Below are 6726 nucleotides of genomic sequence, written 5' to 3'. Positions count from 1 at the left end.
AGGGCTGGCATAGGTCATGGAAGCAAAACTGGAAAGAGAGTATTTACCACATGGATTCGGTTGAAGATATATGTTGAAAGACGTCTGGTAAGATGTCCCACTTTCAATAATCTGCTCCAAAAACATATTGTTTTGTTAATTTGGTAAAAAGGAAAATCTCCCTTCAGTTCAAGTTTACCTTACATACAAATATGGTTTCTCGGCTACATTCTAAAAAAATAATGGTGATTTAAATATAGATCCAACACCTACTGGTCCTCCAAAGATGATAGTCATTGTTCCATTGTTCTTGACCATGGTTAAAACATAGAAACACTACCGCATATTTGAAAAAAAAAACAAACAATGAGGGTAATTGGTAGAAAAGTGATTTTTATTAGGTTATCTTGTAAGAAAACCGGACATAAAACCTTAAGAATTAGATATATGACCAAATAAAGCTCCCAATATAATAGACATTATTCCCTTCTATTTCACTCACTTGAAATTCACAATATAAATACCAAACACATAGATTCAGTTTCTAACATTAAAAGCCAAAAAAAAAAATTACCCCTTGGAAGAATTGAGCATATTTGTAACACCGTAAAAATTTAAACAATTTTTCGCATTTTAAAAACCATATAATTTCATTCACATCCATATTTTAAAACATTGTATAATCATTATCTTAATACAAAACCCCAAGATCAAAACATATGTACTCCAGTGTGCGTATGTACGAGTCATGCTGACGCCTTCCCGCGATCATCGCTGGTACCTGAAACACAACACATAACACTGTAAGCATAATTGCTTAGTGAGTTCCCCAAAATACCACTCTAACACATATTAGCCACTCGAGGCAATAACTCTCTTGATCCTATGGTCAATGTGTCTCAGTGGAACCTTCCAGTCCCAACTCTCTATGGGCCCTTTGGCCCTAGCTCTATGGACCTATTGGTCCTACTCTATATACTCTGAATCATGCATATCACATATCACAATAAATCTCAACACATAAATAACATGCAAATGTACTGGCACATAACTCTAAAATACACTATCACATATCTCTGTACCACACTAGGTAAAGTATAGTGAGAAGACTCACCTCAGATGTCTCGGTAAATCTCTGACTCGGTAGAAATACGATCTAGCCTCCGCCCAATCACATAAAGTAAATATTCTCATAAATATAACTCTTGGGACTAGACTCAACCTTCTCTAGGCACCCTCAGAAGGCAAAATACCATTTTACCCCTCTTTTAGCTCAAAGGCCACATTGTTGACCAAATCCTACAAGTTAATAAAAGTCAATGGTCAAACTTTGACCTGACTCGTCGAGTGCACTTGGGCGAATCGGCGAGTCTACACGTGTCCACTAACTCTCTAGTCTCGCTTGGCACGTCGAGTTCCTCCCCTTGCTCGACGAGTCACACCTGGCATGAATCGCAGGGCCACCCCAACTCAACTCGCCGAGTCTCAAGATCAACTCGGCGAGTTCCGCTATGAACTCCAGTCCTCTAATCCCCCTATGACTCACTGAGTTATTCCCCCAACTCGGCAAGTCCACTTACTGAGTGATTTACGGGAAACCCTACCCTACTCGCCGAGTCTGCCCTTGGACTCGGCGAGTTCATGCCATGCACAAACTCAAATGGCCTCCTGAGGTCAGATCTATTCCTTGGATCCGAAGATCTGACCTTCCCAAGCCTGATAAACACGTAAAGTTCGAATCTTGACACTCATGGGACGTCTAGGAGGCTTCTCTTGGTGATTTAGCCCCAAAAGTAACATCCTTAGCTCAACACCTCCATAACTCAACATAAAGCAAACTGAGATAAGCTCTTTAGACCACTATGGGTCCAGATCTAAAGTCTCAAAGTGAATAGGGGCCATATCCTCACAATTTTCTTCCAATAAAGGTCATAAAACTCTACATCTATGGATTCCTTCAACAAAACAGATAAAGGGGCGATATAATACCTCAAAGATGAAGTCTCTTGCTCGAAATCCACAGATGCACAACCTCTTTGGTCTCCTCTAAGCTGGAAACACCTCCTTCTTGCAAGAATCAACCACAAAGATCAAGAAATGGCTCCTATCCTCTCAAAAACGCTCTAGCTCCTTTACGGTTTCTCTCTGGGGTTTGGTAGCCACAAATGACGGCCCTAAGGGCCTTTAAATAGGTCGCAAACCCAGGAAATTAGGGTTTCATTAAACAGCGTGGACTCGCCGAGTCCACTCATGAACTCGCCGAGTCCAGCCATGAACCCAGATAAGAATCTGCGACCCTACTTGGCGAGTCTAAGCACCAACTCGTCGAGTCCCTTCACATCCTCCAAAAATAAAAGAATATAATAATATACCTGGGAGTCCGGATGTTACAATAATATTAGTGAATAAACTTACTTTCACAATTTTACAAATAGATTAAATATATACAATAAATGACATACCTATAAGCTTTGATACAGGAAACTGTATGCTTTGTTGCATTGTTAAGGTTTATAGGATATGCCTGGAAGATAAAGTTACAGTCATCAAGTTTCTCGTTCCATGTTAAGTAATAAGATTAATTATTATTTCAAGAAAAAAAGTCAAGCCGATAAGAAAATAAGACATGATCATCATCTAATTCTTGAAATTTCATAAGGACAAAGTTGTCTAACCTTTTTCTTCTTTTTGTGATGATATGCTTGCATATGGATCTCAACAACTTTGTACCACAAATAGTATCACTTGTTTGTGCAAAAACAGTTGTAATACATTCGTATTTGGCTTGTTGAATGGAATGGATGCTGTATTAAGAATACCAACTATCAAAAGTTAAATTAACTAATTACAAAAGTAAAATTGAATAACCAAATGTCAATTATAAAATTTGGGCTAGATTTGGATGATGATTGTTTTGAATAACCAGACGGCATGCTGATTTGGAAAGGACTATAATAAAAAAAACCATAAAAAAACCCAGAAAATTAGATCACATATGCTACAACTCTTAACCTCAATTTTTTTCCATCAAATTCAACAGAACCATACATTAGCAAGGAAGTGAAAAAGAGAGATCGATATAAAGAAACGGTAGAGAGTGGTGGTTGGTGGTGGATTATACAAAACAAACTTTACCTTATATCACCTGTCATCACTTCTGGCATCACACTCAACACCAAAACCACCTTATATCGCCACCATCACAGCCCACCTTAATCTCCTCCACCACTGAAAATTGCATCCTATTACAACCTCCTTAAACCACCAAGACCACCCCCTTGCCAATTGACGAATACGTCAGCACCATCGAGAACCTAAACCAAAACCTTCATCGGACCAAGAAAGAAGAAAAAAAGGAGGCATCTGCTTTTTTTTTTCCTTCGTGTTTAGCTGCAAAAAAAAAACACACCAAAGTCCTAGTGGTTCAAATCCGGTTGTACTATAAAAGTCCTAGTGAGCTCAGATCGAGTTTTATCTGTATCTTCTTAGAGAGAGTGTGTGTGAAGGAAAAGAAAGTATTGTATTTGTTAATAGTTCGAATTCGAAATAAAACATGTTTCCATCTGTTGCAATCGATCAACCAGTTAACAACCCTTACAAGTTTTAGGGAAAGAAAAAGGAGTAAAAGTTAAGGATTTAATTATTTAAAAGAAGAGAAACCAAATAACAAAACTAGAAGGAATAAGAGACCCCAAAAGAGAGAAATCAATGAATAGAAAGCATCTGCAGAATTAGGGTTTTCAATTGGATGTGTGTGTGTGAGAGAGAGAGAGAGAGAGAGAGGCGTACCAAAAAAATACATGAATTTAGTGGTTAAAGGTGATGCAGATGATAACAACAATTGTTGGTTGAGTTCTGCTGCAATGGTCGTAGTGGTGGCCAAAGTTTCAGAAGAGATGGTACTGAAGCAGAGGGGCGGGCAACATATGGGGTGAAAGAGTGTAGGGTTTGTGGAGGCGTGCATCTCTTGTTGACCAATTTTATAGGCTGAATAACGCAAGGACCAATTCAATTTTGACGAATTCATGTTTTAGAAGAGTTTGTTCAGTTAAGAGATACCGTCTTTATCTTTGACTTTTTCACTTTATTGACCAAACAACGTTGCACTGCATAAATTCATTGTAAATATTGCATTATGGTTTTGTACGACTTAATTTTCAGCGTTTGACCAAAGATGCTTTATAAGGTAATATATATATATATATATATATATATATATATATATATATATATATATATATATATATATATATATATATATATATTGTTATCTAGTTTTGTTCGATTAATAGAAATTAAGTTAGTAAACCATATTTTGCAGAACGATAATTTCACCTTTATTTATTAGTTTAATTTTGTGTAGATATGTGTTAGTATAATTAATTATTATTATCATTGTTAGAAGCTCGATTAAATAATATATCACTTCGTTATAATATTTGTTTAATATGTATGACTCATTATTTCATTTAAGCATATCAAATATGTCATAAAAAGACGTTAGTCGATATGTTTTGCGAGTGGAAATTTGAAAATTGGAAGTGACGGTGGGGTAGGGATTAGGAATGGGCGGCGGGGTACAGGAGCGGGGGACATGTGGGAGGAATCAACAGGACTTAAAACTAAATAATGTGAATAACTTAAAAAGTGTGAGTCCTTTTCGGCAAAATCCACACCTTTCTAGAGTTTGTGGCCCCGTCTATCGCTAGCCTACACCGTTGCTTCTTCCTTTAATTAAACGGTTTTATTTTAGGGTTTCTGTTGTGTAATAGAATGGTCATGGCTGGTGGAGTGGTTCGTGTTTAAAGTAGATTGGAAGGAGGTGGTGGCGACTCCAAATCGACATCACCTTGAGATCGCCTGGTGTCGGAGACTCGGAGCTCACCTAAACTATGAGACCCGCAACTTGAATTTATAAACTATACATAAGCCATATCTAGATTTAATACGTTATATAATATTATAATTATATAGTTAATTTTTTTTAAAAATATGTATAATAATAGAATAATTATGTTGTTACTAAAAATAAAATAACATTTTTTATAATAAATTAATATAATTATTATATTATTTTGAATTATATAATAAATCAGACATATACTATAACTATAATCTTAATAGTTTTACCGATAAATTATGAGTGAAAATGTTTTTGGACAAGCTGCCTAATAGACATAATTTGTCTTTGAAAGAGTTGGGTATTCAATCGATCATGTGCCCGATTTGTAAGTATAGTAGAATCGATGCATCACATGTTCTTTTTCTGCTTGGTTGCTAAAACAGTTTTGGATAAAATTTTGAAATGGTGGGGATTGGAGGATCATGATTTTAATTCGACCATCGATTGGGTAGATTGGTTTGAGAATGTTAGATTGATGAAGAAGTTTACAGATGTTTTGGAAGAAATGTTCTTTATTGCTTGGTAGTTCTTACGGATGTTTCGAAATAAGAGCATCTTTGGTAACGAACAACCAAAGAAGTGTCATAATGTTTATAACATTGTTTTTCATTCTTTCCTTTGGTGTTCTAATAGGTCCAAATAGTCTTTTGATTGGATGTTGTGGCTCCAAAGCCCAACTCTTGCTTTCTTGTAGTGGTTTAGACCTTCTTCTTGTGCTAGCTTCTTGTTAGTCTTTGTTTGATTATATATAATTGTCGTTTCTACAAAATTTACGAGTGAAAAATTATATATAACTAGGGGAAGTTTCCCGTGCCTTTGGCGCGGGTTGCAGAGAGGTTTTCAGTTGTAAGGTACATCAACAATGAGCTACAAGGAAAACGATAATACTTTACTATATGTCAAAGTATTATTACATTGATATTCATGTATTTAATTTACTTCTAGATAGGCGGATTGGAGAACATGTATGTATATAAAACATAGAGTACAAAACTTGTTATTTATTTAGATGAGTTTAATAAGGTGGTTGGAATAAGTGAGTCATGAAAAAAAAAACAAATATACATACTACTTTGATGTTCAGCGGAGAGTCAGATGACATGCAAAAAAAAGGATGCTACTTTCTACCTAGTTAGCATGTTCTTCATTATCTTTTTGTGACATGTGATTGCATCTTTGATTTCAGCTTGATTTTTCTCGTAAGCTTTATTGAAAGGAAGTGTGGTTTTAATATTGAATATGTCTGCATTTTTTTTTTTACTTTAGTTTGGTCTGATCGATAATAATTCTTCTGTCAAAGATGATGTTTAACTTTATGATGGAAGTAACATATGAACCTTATATGGAGGTATGAATTACCATCTCAATTTTTTTTGGGAGGACTAAAAATTGAATGATGAATAAAAAATGTTTCTACTTACTTTTTTTTTATTCCAAAAGGGAACAATTTTTATAATATAAGTTGGATAAAGTGTGAGCATGAACCTACTAAAAGGTCATTTTTTTATAGTCACATTAACTTACATAAAATTTCTACAGATGTAGAGGATTTACTTGTTATAGTTCGGATATTACACACAAATATTTGATATACAAAAGCTATTAGAGTTTGGAAGTCATAGTAAGTATTAGGAAACACAAAAGGTGAGATAAAGGAGTTGTCATGGATGACGTTGATGTTTTGCTTGTGACATAGATTCTTCTACATCTATAAGTCAAGAAAAGAAAGAATCAATTGTTTTGTGGATGTACGTGTAATGTGAGTAATGTGGTTTACCTATCTTATTAAATGTTAAAGCCCTTCTAACTTTGGAAGGTTCAGGTTTCGATGATGATGTACTTGT

At 35.3% G+C, this 6726-nt stretch overlaps 1 long non-coding RNA gene across 1 annotated transcript; it reads right to left on the bottom strand.

Moving 5' to 3' along the window:
* Positions 1-463: 463 nt before the first annotated feature.
* On the bottom strand, positions 464-3934 carry LOC128126492 (uncharacterized). Its single transcript, XR_008224491.1, has 5 exons — positions 3769-3934; positions 3115-3369; positions 2655-2783; positions 2442-2503; positions 464-2351 (listed from the first exon to the last, which is right to left on the bottom strand). It is a non-coding gene; the product is annotated as an uncharacterized LOC128126492 (long non-coding RNA).
* Between the last annotated feature and the right edge of the window lie 2792 nt (positions 3935-6726).

The sequence above is a fragment of the Lactuca sativa genome, chromosome 1, assembly GCF_002870075.4.
Source record: "Lactuca sativa cultivar Salinas chromosome 1, Lsat_Salinas_v11, whole genome shotgun sequence".
In the NCBI taxonomy this organism is placed as follows: Eukaryota; Viridiplantae; Streptophyta; class Magnoliopsida; order Asterales; family Asteraceae; genus Lactuca; species Lactuca sativa.
Note: the sequence above shows the minus strand (reverse complement) of the source record. Positions and strands in the feature narration are given on the sequence as shown.